The 20119-nt window shown below is 36.0% G+C and overlaps 1 pseudogene; it reads left to right on the top strand.

Annotated features, from left to right (window-relative positions):
• The first annotated feature begins 2607 nt into the window (after positions 1 to 2607).
• Positions 2608 to 20119, top strand: part of LOC118842805 — a 48159-nt pseudogene continuing 30647 nt past the window's right edge.

Here is a 20119-nt window from a genome sequence, read left to right as displayed (position 1 = left end):
ATTGCAGAAATGTTTCCAATGAAGGCTCTCATGGCTTAATCCTGTGTGTGTGTGTGTGTGTGTGTGTGTGTGTGTGTGTGTGTGTACACATGTACATCTATACAAATGTGAGTGTGTATTCTGTTGGGTATGTGAATATACACATAGGCATATGTATATGCAGAGTATATATATATATATATATATGTATGTATGTATGTATATGTATATGTGTGTGTATATATACACATATATATGTGAATGTTTATGTACACACACAATCCTGTATACATACATATATAACTTGTATGAAAATAGAGATGCCAAGCTTATTAAGATTATAAATAAAACAAAGCCACCATAGAATAGTTAGCGGGGTTCTTTTGCCAACCTAAAAATTATAACTCCGAATGATTTTATCTTCACAGTCTTTAATTGTATAAGAAAAAATATTATAAGTTGATAAGATACCAAAAAAAAATCAGTCCAGGAAAATATATAGTTCTATAGTTTGCGAAAAAATAAACAAACTTTAAAATACAACATAAGATATAAGAAGTTAGAATGAAGCTGATGCAAAATAACCTAGGGCTTTTAATGGTCTCCAAGGTCAATGTGTGTCAGCAGCATGATCAGGCAGCTCAGATGCAATCAATGACTGCAACAATAAAATCAGTCTCTGGACAGATGGAGGTGATGATCTGTTGTCATACAGCAACATCTTGTTCATGGTTTTAAGTTGTGGACACATATGTCATGGCATGAAGGGAACTGGAAAATAACAAGCACCAGGATAAGAGTGTTAAAAACCGTGACATTGTTTGAAAGAATCTGGGAATGTAGATGAGATTTAAAAAGACATGTTTGCTATCTCTTACTGTTCCAATCATTTTGAAGTTGAGTTAAAAGATGTAGAGTGGTCAAAACAGATACTTACTTATTTAAGTCTTTCCTATTTAACTCACAGAGATAGGCCTTATTTTGGTTCCCAATTTCACTATGCTCTGAGAATAGTTGCCAGAGGTGGAGACTACCATAGAAAGACCAACTTTTGGGGGCGGAGCCAAGATAGCTTCTGGAAAGCAGGGACTTAAGCTCCCCCCCAGGTCCCTCCAAACACCTATAAAAATATCTCTGAACAAATTCTAGAACTGCAGAACCCACAAAATAGCAGACGAAAGCAGGGCTCCAGCCCAGCACAGCCTGGATGGTCGCTGGGTAAGGTCTATCACACGGAACTGTTATCTTACCCCACAGGAAAGGAGGAGGAAGGAAATAAATAATGGGGGACAATAGAAGGGAGGGCAGATAAGGGGAGGAGGTAATCAAAAGCAAACAGGTTTGAAAAGGGACAAGGTCAAAGGAGAAAACTGGATAAAGGGGGATAGGATAGGAAGCAGCTACATATAGTTAGTCTTTCACAACATGAGTATTGTGGAAAAGTTTTCCATAATGATACACATGTGGCCTATGCTGAATTGTTTGCCTTCTTAGGGAGGATGGGTGGGAAGGGAAGAGGGGAGAGAATTTGGAATTCAATGTTTTAAAAGGAGATGTTCAAAAAAACAGTTTTTGCTTGCAACTAGGGAGTAAGATATACAGGCAGTGGGGCACAGATCTTTTCCTACAAGAAAGTAAGGGAAAATGGGATAAGGGGGAGTGGGGTGACAGAACAGAAGGTTGACTGGGGAATGGGGCAATCAGAATATATACCATCTTGGAGTTGGGGGAGGGTAGAAATGGGGAGACAATTTGTAAAATTTGTGAAAATTAATGCTGAAAACTAAAAATATTAAATAAATAACAAGGAAAAATGGAAGAAAAACCAGAAGACTTTGGGAATATAGATTTGGAATATTACATACTTATACTGTCAGACACGGTCACTATATAGTTTGGTTTTCGTTAACTTTTTCTTGGACGTGAAGGAGGGGCAAGGTAATACATGAAACTGATAGTGGGATTTTTTTAAAGGACAATAAAAAGTCAGTCTATAGGTTGGCATTTCATATACTTCTTCAGGAAGATGATAGTGAGGGGGACGATGATGACTGCTTCACTTAAATCCAATTAACACGTAAGTCAGGATACTGCCTGTCATATCATTGGTCTTCTTTAAAAGTGAAAGATGAACAACAAAATCCAGTTATCTCAGATCATTTATAAACCTCTTTGTTTGGCATTTAAGACTCTTCACCAGCTGTCCCTTTCCTAAATAACCAGCCGTATACCTTACTCCATGTATTCTATGGTCCTCATACTCTATGATCCATTCCATAATGTCATAATTTTTATCCCTCACAGAAGATTTATTAAGAAAGTAAATGCTTTACTAGTATTTTATTTTTTTTCTAATTACATATAAAGACATTTTTATTATTCATTAAAAAATTGGGGTTCCAAATTGTTCTCATTCTCTCCTCCCCATCCCTAAAATGGTTAGCAATTTGACAGAAATCATATGTGTAGCGTCATGTAAAACATAATTCTGTATTAGTCATGCTGTGAAAGAAGAAATAGACCAAAATGAAAAAAATAACCTGAAAAAATAAAGTAAAAAATATTATCCTTCAATGTGCATTCATATTCCAACAATTCTTTCTCTGGGTGTGGATAGCGTTTACCATCATGAGTCCTTTGAGACTGTCTTGCATCATTGGATTGCTACCGGGTAAGTCATTCATAGTTGATCGTTGCATAATGTTGCATTTACTATGTACACTGTTATACTGGTTCTGCTTACTTCATTTTGCATCAATTCATATATGTCTTTCAAGGTTTTTTTTTTTTTTTCTGAAATCCTCCTGCTCATCACAATAGTATTCCATCATATGCATATACCACAACTTGTTCAGCTATTCTTCATTAGATGAGCATCCCCTCAATTTCCAAGTCTTTGCCACGACAAAAAGAACTGTTATAAATATTTTTGTATATGTATGTCTTTTTTTCCATTTTTTGTGATTTCTTTGGAATATAGAACTAGTAGCGGTGTTGTCAGAATCAAGGGTGTGCACAGTTTGATTGGTTTTTGGGCACATTTCCAAGTTGTTCTACAGAACGGTTGAATCATTTCACAATTCCACCAACAGTACATTAATGTCTCAATTTTCACACATCCTCTCCAATATATATCACTTTACTTTTCTGTGATATTAGTCAATGTGATAGGTGTGAGGTGGTACAGCAGAGATGTTTTAATTTACATTTTTCTAATCAACACTGATTTAGAACTTTTTCATGTGACTATAGATAGTTTTGATATCCTCATCTGAAAACTGCCTGTTCCTACCCTTTAATCATTTATCAATGGGGGAATGACTTGCATTCTTACAAATTTGACTCAGTTGTCTATATATTTTTAGAAATAAGGCCTTTATCAGAGAAACTGCCTGAAAAAAGTTGTTTCCCAGCTTTCTGCTTTCCTTCTAATCTTGGTTGCATTGCTTTTGATTGTGCAAACCCTTTTTATTTTAATTGAATAAAATCAAAATTATCCATTTATATCTTATAATGCTCTCTACTTGTTGTTTGGTAAAAAAAAAAGCTCTTCCTTTTTTCATAGATTTGACAGATAAACTATTCCTTGCTCTCCTAATTTGCTTATAGTATCACCCTTTATATCTAAATCATGTTTCCCATTTTAATACTAGTTTGGTATATGGTATAAGATATTGATATATACCTAGTTTTTGCCATACTGTTGTCCAAGCAGTTTTTGTCAAATAGTGAGTTTATCAAACACTAAATTACTGAGGTCATTTACACCTGTATCTTGTGTACCTAATCAATTCCAGTGATCCACCATTTTATTTCTTAGCCAGTATCAAATAGTTTTGATCATTTCCATTTTATATTTTAATTTGAGATCTGGTACAGCTAAGACACTTTGCATTTTTCATTAATTTCATTGACATTATTGAGCTATTGTTCTTCCAGATAAATTTTATTATTTTTAGCTCCATAGGGTTTTTTTTAGTAATTTGATTGATATGACACTTGATAAGTAAATTAATTATGCAGAATTGTCATTTTTTAGTATATAAGTTCCACCTAACCATACACAATTGATATTTTCTAATTGTTTAGATCTGATTTTGTTCATGTGTGTGTGCGTGTGTATGTCTGTATTGGTGTGTGTGTGTGCATGTATAAAGTGTTTTGTAATTGTATTCATAGAGTACCTGTATTTGTTTTGGGCAGGTAGACTCCCAAGTATTTCATATTGTTTACAGTTATTTTCATTGGAATTTCTCTATCAGTTGCTGCTGGGATTTGTTGGCAATATATTGAAAAGCTAGTAATTTATATGGGTTTATTTTAAATTTTGCAACTTTAATCAAGTTGTAAATTATTTTGAGTAGTTTTTTTTTTGTTTGGTTGCTTAGGTTTCTCTCAGTATACCATAATATCATCTTCAAAGACACATACTTTTGTTCCTTCATCACCCATAGAACTAGTAAATGTTGATTAAATGAGTGACTAGGTCCTTACTAAGTCCATGGTTACTATTTCAGTATTTACCATATGGTATGTTTAATGGCCACATTATCCTGATTCATCTCTTCACAATTAGAGGAGTGGAGAAATGCCCAGCAAGTATCAGTAAGCAGAATATAACCTTAAACCTAGAGGGCTCAAGGTGAAGCTAAGTGCCTAAACTGAAAAAGGGTCAAAATTGGATGATTAATAGAAATATTAGTAGTAGTAGTAGTAGCAGTAGTAGTAGTAGTAGCAGTAGTAGTAGTAGTAGTAGTAGTAGTAGTAGTAGTAGTATTTTGTTGCTGTTGTTGATGATGATGATGATGATAAGAAGATAAAGAATTTAAGTTCAAGTGCAAGAAGTGACACTAGGGATGTCAGTAATTTTGTAAGGAATTAAGCAATCAGAAAAAGCAATCTAGCATAGTGATTAGAGTGCTCTTTATTACAGGAAGACAATGTGCCAGGTCCTTACTCTAATATTAATCAACAGTTTGATCTTTCTGCAAGCCACTGTATTTCAGTTTTCTCAGCAATAAACATAACTACTATGCCTGTCATTATGAACTCTGAAGTTTTGGTGAGAACGTGTCTGTAAAGGGCCGTGAAAGCATTAATGTGTTTTATGAATTCTGACTATTTTTTTAAATTTCAGGAATTCTGAATATTATGGTAATGAGGTTGACAAATATTTGTTGAATTGGATAAACGATCATTTCATGGTAATCATTTGTTTAAAGGCACATACATGACGTTATGTCTGACCATCTGTGCACTGACCCAGCCACCAGTTTGTTTTTTTTGTTGTTGTTGTTTATTTTTTATTTTCTGATTGTCTTAGAACTTGATAATTTCCACTGCAAATACCCTCTTGGTTCACAAACATGTTACACTATAAGTTCAAACTGACAGAAAAAAAGGCTTCAAAACCAAAAAATCAGCCTCAACAGAAAGCAGCTTTTCAGGACCTACCCCAAACTTCCTCAAACCTGACCAATGTCACATTCTTCTTGATCAAGACTTGCTGCTGCACAATGACATTGCTCAAGATTTTGTGGTGTTCTCTCCATGTGTACAAAGTGTTATCCAAAAACTGAAGTTGCAAATCTCCCCCAATCACTTTTTTGGTTTTTGTTTTTGACTCGCAAGTACGATAAATTAATTGTTGATCTTTGACAGAGGGCATCAGAAGAATTCAGTAAATTGTCAGTCAAATACAGTGAACATAGCAAGGAAACACAAATGGCTGATTGGTTTCCCTGTCCAAGAATATTAGCAATGTTAGAAAAAGCTAATTATTGCCTTACTGAAAAAGGAGACATTTTGAAAAATGAAAGGCCTTATTTCCTGGCCACATAAAATTAAACTCAGGAAAATCTGTTGAATGGCCTCTCTTATCTCTGATATTGCAATACATCCCTCATTCTATCTCTTTGAATTTCATACTAACATACTAACATATGTACTTCTCCACAGAGGAGAAATAGGTTGGGTGGAGTGGTGGTGAAAATATCATTTTATTTGGAAGCCCATCAGACAAATATTTTTGTTTCTTCATTTGTCCCATAATTCCTGAACTGAACAGCCTCTTTAATAGTAGATTTTGGATAACGATAGCAACAATACATATATTACATATAGGCATATAAACATAAAGGTAGTTGTGACTTTAGATATTATGTAGTCCAATCAATTCATTTTAAAGACGAGGAAACTGAGGCTATGCAAAATTATAAGATCATGACAGTTTGGACATCTAGGTCTAAAGCACTGGAAATCATATAGTCCATTCTTCTATTTTTGCCCTTGAGGATACAGACCAAGGGAACTTATACAATTTAAACAAGATCACATAAATGATACGGGATAAAGGTCATATTTGAGCTGAGGCAACATGACATCTTATTCATAGCTCTTAACACTGCACCATGTGACATTTCAACATTAAAATGAAGGAAAAATATTTTTGGTGGGGCAAAGCCAAGATGGCAGAGAAAAACCAAGAAGTAGCCTGTGGTTTTCCTAGTGTCCCATGGAAATAACATTAAATCAAGTATCTAAATGGATTCTGGAACAACAGAACCTACAAAAAGACAGAGTATAACAATTTTCATACTTAAGAGAACTTGAAAGTATATAAGGAAATTTCTGCCTCACTTTCACAGAAGAGCAGCACAGCCCAGTGAAGATGGAGTCTGGGGAAGTGAGTGGGAGGCTCTTAGTCATAGCGCATATCAGCAACTGAGGACCTATGCTTCTGGATCAGCAAGCCAATGGCACAGCAGGACAGACATGAGGCCTCCAGACCCAAAGGGCAAATTGCCAACTGCAGAACCTAGAGCACAATAGGTGTGAATAGGCCAGACCACGCCAGCTGACTAAGCAAGCCGCCAGCACCTGAGAACCCAGAGAAGATAACCGGTGACCAAGCCCCTGGCCCCCAGCACAAGACGCTTGGGACAGTGTTCCTGGTGCTCCCTTAGCACAGTTCAACTTTAAAAAGTCACCAAAAGGCTAAAAATGATCAAGAAACAGAAAAGGAGCTTGACCATAAAAAACTACTTGGTGACAGGGAAGATTAAAACACAAACTCAGAAGAGCACAAGAATGTCAAATATCTTCATATGAAACCTCAAAGAAGAATATGAATTAGTTTCAAAACCACAAAACCTTCTTGGAAGAGCTCAAAAGTAATTTTAAAAATCAAATAAGAGAGGTAGAAGAAAAGCTGGGAAAAGAAATTAGAAGTATGCAAGACAGTCAACAGTGTGGAAAAGGAAGAACAAAAATTGAATAAAGAAAACAATTCCTTAAAAAAAAAAAACACAGCTGGTAACTGGGGAGAAAAATCCACTGAAGAGAATGACTCCTTGAAAAGTAGAATTGGCCAAATGGAAAAGGAGGTGCAAAAGGGAACTAAATGAAATAATTCCTTAAAAATCGGTATTGAGCAAGTGGAAGCTAATGACTCTGAGACATTCAATATCAGTCAAACAAAAAAAAATAATAAAAAAAAGAAAAAAAATGAAAAACACCTTATTAAAAAAAGAGTGGCTTGTAAAATCAATACAAGAGAAATAAGTTAAGAATTATTGGACTCCTGAAAGCCATCATAAAAAAAAATATTTCTTTAAAAAAAAAGCTTTGGAAAGGATATTTCAAGAAATTATCAAAGGCAATTGCCCTGATATCCTACAACTAGGGAGTAAAATAGTAATTAAAAGAATGCAACAATCACCTCTTCAAAGAGATCCAAAACATGAAAACTCCAATGAATATTGTAGCCTAATTAAAGAGTTAACAGGTAAAGCTGAAAATACTGCAAGCTGCCAAAAATAAAGACAAAAATTCATATTAAGTAGCAAATAAGAAATTCTGAAAATCAAAGGAGAGATTAATAAAATTGAAAGTAAGAAAACCATTGAAATAATAAATAAAATTAGAAGTTGGTTTTATGGAAAAAAAATAAAATAGATAAACTTTTGGTTAATTTGATTTAAAAAAAAAGAAAGCCAAATTACCAGTACCAAAAATGAAAAGAGTGAGTTCAGTGCCATTCTATTTGCTCCCTTCTAACTTTTAAGGAATTATTATCTTCAGTGAGTTTCTGTACCTCATTTTCCATTTGCCCAATCTTTTTTTTTTGAAGTTGAATTTTTTTCTAATAGAAAATTTGACTTTCAAATACAAGAATCCAGAGAAGCATGAAAAGGTAAACAGGAAAGAGAAATTTTAAGGGACTTAATAAAGGTGAATGGTTTACATTCCTACATAGACAGATTGTATTTGTAGCTCACGGGACCTTTCTCAGTATCAGAGTATTTGAAGAGAATATACAAAAATACATACATACATACATACATGCATACATGCACACACATATACATATATGATAGATATACACATCTGTCATCCCCTAATGTTATCGCCTTCCCCTCTGCTTTCCTGTAAGGTAAGATACCCAGTTGACTGTGTATGTTATTCCCTCCTGAACCCAAATCTGTTGAAAGTAGGGTTCACTTATTTCCTTTCACCTCCCTCCTCTTCCCTTGCATTAAAACAGTTTTTTCTTACCTCTTTTATGTGAGATAAATGCCCCCATTCTATCTATCCCATTCTCCTTCTCTCAATATATTCCACTCTCACTGATTAACTTTATTTTTTTTAGATATCCACCCTTCGCATCTACTTCATCCTATGTGCTCTGACTATATATATATATATATATATATATATATACATATATATATATATATATATACACACACACACATACACATATATACATACATACATATATACACACACACATATACATATGTGTGTATATGTAAAATATATAATATACACACACGTATATATGTATATGTATAGACATACATGTATGTATATGTACATGAATATACACACAAGTAGATATTGTGTGCGTATGTATTTATGAATTATGTATGTATATATGTTTCCCTTGATTATTTCTTGAAAAATGATATATAGGCCCTTTTTGTATCATGGCTTTCAGATATTCCAATACTTTTTAAATTATCTGTTGTGGTTTTATCTTCCTGGTGAGTGGTTTTTTCCAGTGAGATATTTCACATTGTCTTCTATTTTTTCTTTTTCTTTTTTTATACTTTTTAAATTACTTTTAGTTTACAACACTCAGCTAAACAAGTTTTTGAGTTCCAAATTTTCTCTCCCTTCCTCTCCTCCCCCTTCCCCCAAGATGGCAGGTAATCCACTGTAGGTTCTACATATACCTTCACTTTAAACTTATTTACATAATAGTCAAATTGTAAAGAAGAATTGTAACCAATGGAATGAATCATGACAAAGAAGCAATAAAACCAAAAAACAAGGAAGAAAAGAAAGCATGTAGTACTCCTCAATCTTCATTCAGTCTCTGTAACTCTTTCTCTGGTTTGCATAGTTTATTTTATCATGAGTATTTTGGAGCTATCTTTGAACTTTGCATTGATGAGAAGAGCCAAGTCCATCAAAGTTAGTCCTTACAGATGCTGTGTGTCTGTAATCATGTGTAATGATCTCCTGGTTGTGCTTCTATTACTCAGCATCACTTCATGTAAGTCTTTCCAGGTGATTATAAAGTCTGTCTGCTCCTCATTTCCTATAGCAAAATAGTATCCCATTACATTAATATACCACAACTTGTTTAGTCATTCCACAATTGATGGGAATCCCCTTGATTTCCAATACTTTGCCATCACAAAAAGAGGTGCTATAAATATTTTTGGACACGCTGGTCCAGTTCCCACATGTGTGATCTCTTGGGATATAGCCCTAGAAGTGGTATTGCTGGGTCAAAGGCTATGCACATTTTGTAGCCCTTTAGGCATAGTTCCAAATTGCACTCCAGAATGGCTGGATCAGTTCACAACCCCACCAACAATGTAACAATATTCCAATTTCCTCACTGTATCATTTTACTGTTCCCTCATGTTACTCAATGTGGCAGGAGAGATGTGTTGCCAAAGAATTGTTTTGATTTACATTTCTCTAATCAATAGTGATTTAGAGCATTTTTTCATTTGACCAATTTTGAATTGATGAATGACTTCTTTTCCTATAAATTTGGCTCTTAGTACATTTTAGACTTGAGGACTTTGTCAGTGACACAGGTTGTGAAGATTATTTCCCAGTTTTCTGCTTTCCTTTTAATCTTTGTTGCATTGACTTTGTATGTACAAAAACTTTTCGATTTAACATAATCAAAATTATCCATTTTGTATTTTGTAATACTCTCTATCTCTTTTCTGGTCAGGAATTCTTCCTTTTCCCATAAATCTGACAGGCAAACTATTCCTTGCTCTCCCAAATTGCTTATAATATTAGACTTTATTCCTAAATCATGGACTCATTTTTACTTTATTTTGTTATATGGTGTAAGATAATGGTTTATGCTCAGTTTCTTCCATACTGTTTTCCAGTTTTCCCAGCAGTGTTTGTGAAATAGTGAATTCATCACTCAGAAGCTGGATTCTTTAGGTTTATCAGAGTAGATTGCTATAATTATTGCCTACTATGTCTTGGGTACCTAGCCTATTCCATTGATCCACCACTTTGTTTGTTACCCAGCACCAAGTAGTTTCAATGACTGCTGCTTTATAGTACAGTTTAATAACAGATATGGCTAGGCTACGTTCCCTAGCACTTTTTTTCATTAATTCCTTTGATATTCTGGACCTTTTGTTCTTGCATATGAATTTTGTTATTACTTTATCCAGCTCTATAAAATATTTTGTCAGTTTGATTGATACAGCACTGAATAAGTATATTGATTAATGTAAAATTGTCATTTTATTACATTAGCTCAGCTTAACCACAAGAAACTCTTGTTTTTTTTTTTTCCATTTATTTAGATCTGACTTTATTTGTGTGAAAGTGTATGTAATTGTGTTCATATAGGTCCTGGGTTTTTCTTGGCAGATAGACACTCAAATATTTCATAATGTCTATATTAAATTTAAATGGAATTTCTCTTTCTATTTCTGGCTGCTGGTTTTTGTTAGTAATATATAGGAATGCTGAGTATGTGGGTTTATTTTATAGCCTGCAACTTTGCTAAAGTTATTTATTATTTCAAGTAGTTTTTAGCTTGATTCTCTAGGATTTTCTTAGAAAATCATCGTATTATCTGCAAAGAATGATAACTTAGTTTTTTCTTTGCATATTCTAATTCCTTCAATTAATTTTTCTTCATTTATTGCTAGTTCTAATAGTTCTAGTACCAAATTGAATAATAGTGGTGATAATAGACATTCTTGAATCATCCTAATCTTATTGAGAGTGCATCTAGCTTATCCCCATTACATATAATTCTTGCTGATGGTTTTAGGTAGATGCTATTTTTAATTTTAAGGAAGGCTCCATTTATTCCTTGCTTTCTAGGGTTTTTTTTATTATATATTTTTTTTTCTTTATTTATTTTTAGTTTACCACACACGGTTCTACATAGTTTTGAGTTCCAGTTTTTCTCCCCTCCCTCCTTCCTCCCTCCCCAAGACGGCATGAAGTCTCATATAACTGTCATGTATAACTTCGCATTGAATTAATTTATGCTCTAGTCAAGTCGTGGAGAAGAATTTTGACCAATGGAATGAATCATGAGAAAGAAGAAACAGAACCCCCCCCCCAAAAAAAAACAAAAAAAAACCAAAAAAAAAAACCCAAAAACAAAAACAAAAGAGAAGCAGAAAAGGCGAGCATGTAGTGTGCCTCAGTCTGTATTCAAACTTCGCAGTTCTTTCTCTGAATGAAGATAGCATTCTCCATCGTGAGTCCCCTGGAGTTGTCCTTGCCCCTTTAGGTTGCTGAGAGAAGCACAGTATGTCAGGATTGGTCCTCACGGAATCCACATATCTGTGGCTGTGCACAACGTTCTCCTGGCTCTGCTCCGCTCACTCAGCATTATGTCGTGTAGGTTTTTCCAGGTTGTTATGAAGTCTGCATCATCCCCATTTCTTATGGCACAATAGTATTCCATCACCTTCATATACCACAGCTTGTTCAGCCATTCCCCAATTGATGGGCATCCCTTTGATTTCCAATTCTTGGCTACCACAAAGAGAGCTGCTATAAATATTGTTGTACATATGGGTCCTTTTCCCGCTTGCATGATTTCTTTGGGATACAACCCTAGAAGTGGTATTACTGGGTCAAAGGGTATGAACATTTCTATAGCCCTTTGGGCATAGTTCCACACCGCCCTCCAAAATGGCTGGATCAGCTCACAACTCCACCAGCAATGCAACAATGTTCCAATTTCCCCACATCCTCTCCAGCATTTATTATTCTCCTGATTTGTTATTTTAGCCAATCTGACAGGAGAGATGTGGTATCTAAGAGTTGTTTTGATTTGCATTTCTCTAATCAGCAGCGATCCAGAGCATTTTTCCATATGCCTGTAGATAGCTTTAATTTCTTCCTCTGAAAACTGCCTGTTCATATCCTTTGACCATTTCTCAATTGGGGAATGGCTTGTATTCCTATATATTTGGCTTAGCTCCCTGTATATTTTAGAGATGAGGCCTTTATCAGAGATACTAGTTGCAAAGATTTTCTCCCAATTTTCTGCTTCCCTCCTAATTCTTGTTGCATTGGCTTTTTTTGTACAAAAACATTTCAATTTGACATAATCAAAATTATCCATTTTGCATTTTGTAATGCTCTCTATCTCTTGTTGGGTCATGAATTCTTTACTTTTCCACAAATCTGATAAGTAAACTATTCCTTGCTTTCCCAAATTACTTAGAGTATCAACTTTAACTCCTAAATCATGAACCCATTTTGACTTTATTTTGGTATATGGTGTAAGATATTGGACTATGCCCAGTTTTTGCCCTACCATTTTCCAATTTTCCCAACAGTTTTTGTGAAATAGTGAATTATTAGCCCAGAAACTGGCTTCTTTGGGTTTATCAAAGAGTAGATTGCTAAACTTGTTGATTTCACCTACTTGTGTACCTATCCTATTCCACTGATCCACACCCCTGTTTCTTAACCAGTACCAGGCAGTTTTGATGACTGCTGCTGTGTAGTACAGTTTAATATCTGGTGTGGCTAAACCACCATCTCTAGCATGTCTTTTCATTAATATCCTAGATACTCTAGACCTCTTGTTTTTCCAAATGAATTTTGTTATTATTTTGTCCAGCTCAGTAAAAAAATTTTTTGGTAGTTCGATTGGTATGGCACTGAATAGATAGATTAATTTAGGTAGAATTGTCATTTTTATTATATTAGCTCGGCCTAACCATGAGCAACTGATATTTCTCCATTTATTTAGATCTGATTTTATTTGCGTGAAAAGTGTTTCATAGTTATGTTCATATAGGCCCTGGGTTTGTCTTGGCAAATAGACTCCCAAATATTTTATAGTGCCTTCAGTAACTTTGAATGGAATTTCTCTTTCTATCTCTTGCTGTTGGGCTTTGTCAGTAATGTATAGGAATGCTGAGGATTTGTGTGGGTTCATTTTATATCCTGCAACTTTGCTAAAGTTGTTTATTATTTCAAGTAGTTGTTTACTTGATTCTCTAGGATTCTCTAGATAAATCATCATATCATCTGCAAAAAGTGATAATTTAGTTTCTTCTTTTCCTATTTTAATTCCTTCAATTTCTTTTTCTTCTCTTATTGCTACAGCTAACGTTTCTAGAACCAAATTGAATAATAGGGGTGATAATAGACATCCTTGTTTCACCCCTGATCTTATTGGGAATGCATCTAGTTTATCCCCATTACAAATAATGCTTGTTGATGGTTTTAGGTAGATGCTATTTATAATTTTGAGGAAGGTTCCCCTTATTCCTATGCTTTCTAGTGTTTTTAATAGGAATGGGTGTTGTACTTTGTCAAAGGCTTTTTCTGCATCTATTGAGATGATCATATGGTTTCTGCTAGTTTTGTTGTTGATATGGTCAATTATGCTAATAGTTTTCCTAATATTGAACCAGCCTTGCATTCCTGGAATAAATCCTACCTGGTCATGGTGTATTATTCTCGTAATGAGTTGTTGCAATCTTTTTGCTAATATTTTATTTAAAATTTTTGCATCAATATTCATTAGAGAAATTGGTCTATAATTTTCTTTCTCTGTTTTAACTCTACCTGGTTTGGGTATTAGTACCATATTTGTGTCATAAAAAGAATTTGGTAGGATTCCTTCTTCACCTATTTTCCCAAATAGTCTACAAAGTATTGGAATTAGTTGTTCTTTAAATGTTTGATAGAATTCACATGTAAAACCATCTGGCCCTAGAGATTTTTTCCTAGGGAGTTCGTTGATGGCCTGCTCAATTTCTTTTTCTGATATGGGGTCATTAAGAATTTTCACTTCCTTCTCTGTTAGTCTGGGCAGTTTATGTTTTTGTAGATATTCATCCATATCTCTAAGGTTGTCAAATTTATGGGCATACAGTTGGGCAAAATAATTCCTAATTATTGTTTTGATTTCCTCTTCATTAGAGGTGACCTCACCTTTTTTGTTTTTTATACTGGTAATTTGATTTTCTTCTTTCTTTTTTTTAATCAAATTGGCCAAAGGTTTGTCAATTTTATTGGTTTTTTCATAAAAACAGCTCTTTGTTTTATTTATTAATTCAATAGTTTTCTTGGTTTCAATTTTATTAATCTCTCCTTTGATTTTCAGTATTTCTAATTTGGTATTTAATTGGGGGTTTTCAATTTGCTCTTTTTCTAGCTTTTTCAGCTGTATGCCCAGATCATTGATCTCCTCTTTCCCTATTTTATGCATGTAGGCATTTAGAGATATAAAACTTCCCCTAAGAACTGCTTTTGCTGCATCCCATAAGTTTTGGTATGTTGTTTCATTATTGTCATTCTCTTGAATGAAATTATTAATTGTTTCTCTGATTTGATCTTTGGCCCACTCACTCTTTAGAATTAAATTATTTAGTTTCCAATTAGTTTTTAGCTTATTTTTCCATGGTACTTTATTAAAAATGATTCTTATTGCATCATGATCTGAAAAGGATGCATTGACTACTTCTGCTTTTCTGCACTGGATTGTGAGGTTTTTATGCCCTAGTACATGGTCAATTTTTGAGTATGTGCCATGTACTTTTGAGAAGAAAGTATATTCCTTTTTATCCCTGTTCAGTTTTCTCCAGAGGTCTATCATATGTGCCTTTTCTAAAATTCTGTTTACCTCCTTAACTTTTCTCTTATTTATTTTGAGGTTAGATTTATCAAGTTCAGACAGGGGGAGGTTGAGGTCTCCCAATATTATAGTTTTGCTGTCTATTTCTTCCTGTAACTCCCTTAACCTCTCCTCTAAGAATTTGTATGCCTTACCACTTGGTGCATATATGTTAAGCAATGATATGCTTCATTGTTTATGGTGCCTTTTAGCAGGATATAATGTCCTTCCTTATCTCTTTTAATTAGATCTATCTTTACTTTTGCTTTGTCTGAGATTAGGATTGCTACACCTGCTTTTTTTACTTTAGCTGAGGCACAATATATTTTACTCCAGCCTTTTACCTTAACCCTATGTGTATCCCCCTGTTTCAGATGCGTTTCTTGTAAACAGCATATTGTAGGATTATGGTTTTTAATCCATTCTGCTATCTGCTTCTGTTTTGTGAGAATGTTCATCCCCTGCACATTCAGGGTTATGATTTCTATCTGTGTCTTTTTCTCCATCCTAATTCCCCCTGTTTATGCTTTTATTTCTCCCTTTCCCCTTCTCCTTCCCAACAAAGTTTTGCTTTTGACCGCCGCTTTCCTCAGTTAACCCTCCCTCTTTATTCCCCTCCCTAATCTTACCGTTACCCACTTGCTACTTCTCCTCTTCCTTCTGCCCTCCCCCCTCCCTTTTTCCCCCCTTTCCCTCCCACTTCCTGTAGGACAAGTTAGATTTCTAAACTTATCAGAGTATGTTATTCCCTTCTTGAACTAGATCAGATGACAGTAAAGCTCAAGTACTGCTCTTCTCCCTCCCTTCTTTCCCTCTACTATAATATGTTTTTTTGCCACTTCCTTTGGTGTAATTTACCCTTTTCTACAACCTCCTTACCACTTCCCTCATAGCCCTCCCTTTATATCTCTTATTTATATTTTATATCTTTACATCAGTTAATTTATACAGGCATTCACAACCTATGTATATCCCTTTCATTTGTCACAATAGTTGTACCATTCACAAGAATGACTTATATATGTATATGTATATATATGTATATATATATATATATATATATATATATATATATATATACATAAAAAACATACATAAGATGATATAATCCCACATAAAGATGTAAACAACCTAAGCTTATTGGTTAATGAAGTTTGTGGGGCTTTTCCCCCTGGTTACCTTTTTATGTCTCTCTTGAGGTTTGTATTTGGAGATCAAATTTTCCATTGAGTTCTGGCCTTTTCATCAGGAAGGTCTGGAATTCCCTTATTTCATTGAATGTCCATCGCCTTGCCTGGAAAATTATGCTTAGTTTTGCTGGGTAGTTGATCCTTGGTTGTAGTCCCAGCTCCTTTGCCCTTCGGAATATCATATTCCAATTTCTCCTGTCTTTTAATGTGTAAGCTGAGAGATCCTGGGTGATCCTGACTATAATTCCACGATATTTGAATTGCTTCTTTTTGGCTGCTTGCAGTGTTTTCTCCTTGAGTTTATAGCTCTGAAATTTGGCTATAATATTTCTTGGTGTTTTCAGTTTGGGATCTCTTTCAGGGGGTGATCGGTGAATTCTTTCAATGACTATTTTGCCCTCTGGTTCTAGGACCTCTGGGCAGTTGTCTTTGATGATTTCTTCGAAGATACTGTCAAGGCTCCTTTTTTCATCGTGGATTTCCGGTAGACCAATAATTCTCAAATTGTCTCTCCTGGATCTATTTTCCAGGTCAGTTGTTTTGCCAATCAGATATTTCACATTTTTTTCTATTTTTTCATTCTTTACATTTTGTTTTATTACTTCTTGATGCCTCATAGCTTCATTAGCTTCCACTTGCTCAAGTCTAATTTTAAATGAGTTAGTGTTTACATTTTGCTTTTGAGCCTCCATTTTCAAGTGGTTGATTTCACCTCTCAGGGTGTCCTTTTCTCTCTCTAGATTCTGAATCTCCATAGCCATTTCGCCAATCTTATTTTTTAGGGACTTGATTTCGTCAGTGGATTTTTTCTCCCTTTTTTCCATTTTTTCCATATTTTCTTTTAGCTCCCTAATTTGGTTTTTAAAATCCTCTTTTAGCTCTTCCAGCAGTGCTTTTTGGGCTGGGGACCAGATCATATTAGCTTTTGAGGTATCTGATGTATCTACCGTGTCATTGCTATCTTCTTCTATGTCGATATTTTGATCCTGCTGTCTCCATAAAAAGAATCTATTGTCCTCGGTTTTTTTGTGTTCTTCTTCATGTTGGTTTGCCTTTTGCTGGCTTTACAACGAATTTCTATCTGTGGGTCTCAGGGCTTTCTGTCCCAGCTTTCTTATTCTGGGGGTTGTGAGTCTAGAATTATAACCTTCAGTTTCCTGAGGTGTGGGGGAGGGGTCTGGCTCCCTGGCATCTCACTCCCTATGGGTGCTCTCCAGCACTTGCTTTTCAGCAATGGTCTCAGCTGTTTGTTGTTTGAGCTGATGACTGGCGCTTCCCCTGGGGGAGCAAGGTTACGTCTGGGCTCCTGGCTTGGCCCCCTGCCGACTCTTCCCCTCTGATACTAATGAGCTTCTAGTATTTGTCCTGTGAAGCCCCGCTACTCTCTCCTCTGTTTCAGTTCTCTTTTTTTTTTTTTTCCCGAGGAATTCTCTGGGTGAGGGGGGGAGGGGTTAGAGCCGTTTACCTGGCCATTGAGTCTTCCGGAAGTTCAAGAAGCGAGTTCCTGGGTTTTGCAAGCGTCAGGACTGGGTGTTTTCACGGCTGGTGGCGTTGCGCTGCCTCTCGTCGCTCCCAGAGACTGCCGTCCTGTGTTGGGAGGCCTGGGGATCTCTGCCAGTTTCGGGCGCCCAGCCCTCTCCCAGCCTGTCTCCCACGTGGATTTCCCGGCTGGCTGCTACCGCCTTGGTCTGGAGCAGCTCCGCACCGAGCACTCTCCGAGCCCGCAGGCTCGTTCCTCCGGCCTTTCAGACTCTCCCAGTTCAGAAATTTGCCCCACGCACACTGCTCTCGGTTTCTGACTCTCTCAAATCTGCTCAAATTCACTTTTTCATGGGAATCTGACAGACCTTGTGAGAGAGCTCCGGTAAGACGCTGCCTTCATGCGGCCATCTTGGCCTCTAGGGCTTTTTTAATATGAATAGTTTTTGTAATTTGCCAAAGGTTTTTTTTTTTTTTCCTGCATATATTGAGATAATCATATGGTTTCTGATGGGTTTTTTTTTTTTTGGTATGATCAATCATGCTGATAGTTTCCTAATATTGAACTGGCCTTTCATTCCTAGAATAAATCCTATGTGGTCATCATGTATTATTCTAATGACAAGTTACTGGAATCTTTTTGCTAATGTTTCATTTAAATTTTTGTATCAATATTCATTACAGAAATTGGTCAATAATTTTCTTACTCTGTTTTGACTCTTCCTGGTTTAGGTATTAGTACCATATTTATGTCATAAAAAATAATTTGGTAGGATTCTTTTCCCCCCTATTTTCCCATATAGTTTATAAAGTATGAAAATTAATTGTTCTTTAAATCTTTGATAGAATTCAAATGGAGGGGGGCAGAGCCAAAATGGTGGCTGGAAAGCAGGGATTTAAGTGAGGTCCCCACCAGGTCCCTCCAAAAACCTATGAAGAATGGCTCTGAACAAATTCTAGAACTGCAGAACCCACAAAATAGCAGAGGGAAGCAGGGCTCCAGCCCAGGACAGCCTGGGTGGTCTCTGGGTAAGGTCTATAGTGCATGAATCTAGGATCAGAGTGAAACAGAGACCAGCATGGGCTGTGCCCAGACCAAGAAGACCTGGGGCTAGGCGGAGCGGGTCCTAGCACCCTGAATCAGTGAGCTGTGGCAGTTACCAGACTTCTCAACTCACAAACACCAAAGACAACAGAGAAAGATAGTGGGAAAAGCTGCAGCGGACAGAGTGATAGGAGTGGGTTAGGCCACCGCTCCAGAGAGAGTGGGGATGGTGCAGCTACAGAACTTCAGCTGCAGTTACTTCTGGCCCCAGGCCCACCTGGTGGGAGGAATTAAGTGGAGAATCAGAGCAGGAGTACAGGGCCTGATTAAGATCTGAGTCAGGTCCACGGTGGTTCTTGGGGAAGGAGGAGTGCTGGTGTGGCAGAGCTGGCTGTGTAGAAATACCTCTGCAAATGACAGCACATCCCCTCAAGCTTGGAACAAAGTACTCTCTACTCTAAAGCAGTCATACCCCGACGAAAAACTCAAGTCAAGTAAGTTGCCTGGGAACATAGCCAGGCAGTGAAAACGCACCCAGATTCAGTCTCAGACTTTAGAGTCTTTCTTTGGTGACAAAGAAGACCAAAACAAACAGCCAGAAGAAGTCAACAAAGTCAAAGAGCCTACATCAAAAGCCTCCAAGAAAAACATGAACTGGGCTCAGGCCATGGAAGAGCTGAAAAGGGATTTGGAAAAGCAAGTTAGAGAACTAGAGGAAAAATTGGGAAGAGAAATGAGAAAGATGCGAGAAAACCATGAAAAACAAGTCAATGACTTGCTAAAGGAGACTCAAAAAATACAGAAAAAAAATACTGAAGAAAACACCTTAAAAATAGACTAACTCAAATGGAAAAAGAGCTCCAAAAAGCTAATGAGGAGAAGAATGTCTTCAAAGGTAGAATTAGCCAAATGGAAAAGGAGGGCCAAAAGACCACTGAAGAAAATACTACCTTAAGAATTAGCATGGAGCAAGTGGAAGCTAGTGACTTGATGAGAAATAAAGATGTTATAAAACAGAACCAAAGGAAAGACAAAAATGGAAGACAATGTGAAATATCTCATTGAAAGGACCACTGACCTGGAAAATAAATCCAAGAGAGATAATTTAAAAATTATTGCACTACATAAAAGCCATGATCAAAAAAGAGCTTAGATATCATCTTTGAAGAAATGATCAAGTGTAGCTGCCCTGATATTCTATAGCCAGTGGGTAAAATAGAAATTGAAAGAATCCACAGATCACCTCCTCAAAAAGATCCCAAAAAG

The sequence above is a fragment of the Trichosurus vulpecula genome, chromosome 3, assembly GCF_011100635.1.
Source record: "Trichosurus vulpecula isolate mTriVul1 chromosome 3, mTriVul1.pri, whole genome shotgun sequence".
Lineage (NCBI taxonomy): Eukaryota > Metazoa > Chordata > Mammalia > Diprotodontia > Phalangeridae > Trichosurus > Trichosurus vulpecula.
The sequence above is the reverse complement of the archived record's forward strand: the minus strand, read 5'-3'. Positions and strand labels throughout refer to the sequence as shown.